Genomic DNA, 1,335 nt, shown 5'->3' on the forward strand with positions numbered 1-1,335 from the left:
TGGTGGAAAAAGACAACAGTGTGTTGTGTATTAACAGTGGTGGAAAAAGACAACAGTGTGTTGTGTATTAACAGTGGTGGAAAAGACAACAGTGTGTTGTGTACTAACAGTGGTGGAAGAGACAACAGTGTGTTGTGTATTAACAGTGGTGGAAAGACAACAGTGTGTTGTGTATTAACAGTGGTGGAAAGACAACAGTGTGTTGTGTATTAACAGTGGTGGAAAGACAACAGTGTGTTGTGTATGTGGTGGAAAGACAACAGTGGTGGAAAGACAACAGTGTGTTGTGTATTAACAGTGGTGGAAAGACAACAGTGTGTTGTGTATTAACAGTGGTGGAAAGACAACAGTGTGTTGTGTACTAACAGTGGTGGAAAGACAACAGTGTGTTGTGTATTAACAGTGGTGGAAAAACAACAGTGTGTTGTGTATTAACAGTGGTGGAAAAGACAACAGTGTGTTGTGTATTAACAGTGGTGGAAAGACAACAGTGTGTTGTGTATTAACAGTGGTGGAAAGACAACAGTGTGTTGTGTATTAACAGTGGTGGAAAAGACAACAGTGTGTTGTGTATTAACAGTGGTGGAAAGACAACAGTGTGTTGTGTATTAACAGTGGTGGAAAGACAACAGTGTGTTGTGTAACAGTGGTGGACAATGGTGGAAAGACAACAGTGTGTTGTGTATTAACAGTGGTGGAAAAGACAACAGTGTGTTGTGTATTAACAGTGGTGGAAAGAAGACAACAGTGTGTTGTGTATTAACAGTGGTGGAAAGACAACAGTGTGTTGTGTACTAACAGTGTATTAAAAGACAATGTGTGTTTGTGGTGGAAAGACAACAGTGTGTTGTGTACTAACAGTGGTGGAAAGACAACAGTGTGTTGTGTATTAACAGTGGTGGAAAAACAACAGTGTGTTGTGTATTAACAGTGGTGGAAAGACAACAGTGTGTTGTGTACTAACAGTGGTGGAAAGACAACAGTGTGTTGTGTACTAACAGTGGTGGAAAGACAACAGTGTGTTGTGTATTAACAGTGGTGGAAAAAGACAACAGTGTGTTGTGTATTAACAGTGGTGGAAAGACAACAGTGTGTTGTGTATTAACAGTGGTGGAAAGACAACAGTGTGTTGTGTATTAACAGTGGTGGAAAGACAACAGTGTGTTGTGTATTAACAGTGGTGGAAAGACAACAGTGTGTTGTGTATTAACAGTGGTGGAAAGACAACAGTGTGTTGTGTACTAACAGTGGTGGAAAGAAAAACAGTGTGTTGTGTACTAACAGTGGTGGAAAGACAACAGTGTGTTGTGTGTACCAACAGTGGTGGAAGAGAGA

The sequence above is a fragment of the Tachypleus tridentatus genome, chromosome 7 (assembly GCF_004210375.1).
Source record: "Tachypleus tridentatus isolate NWPU-2018 chromosome 7, ASM421037v1, whole genome shotgun sequence".
Classification (NCBI taxonomy): domain Eukaryota; kingdom Metazoa; phylum Arthropoda; class Merostomata; order Xiphosura; family Limulidae; genus Tachypleus; species Tachypleus tridentatus.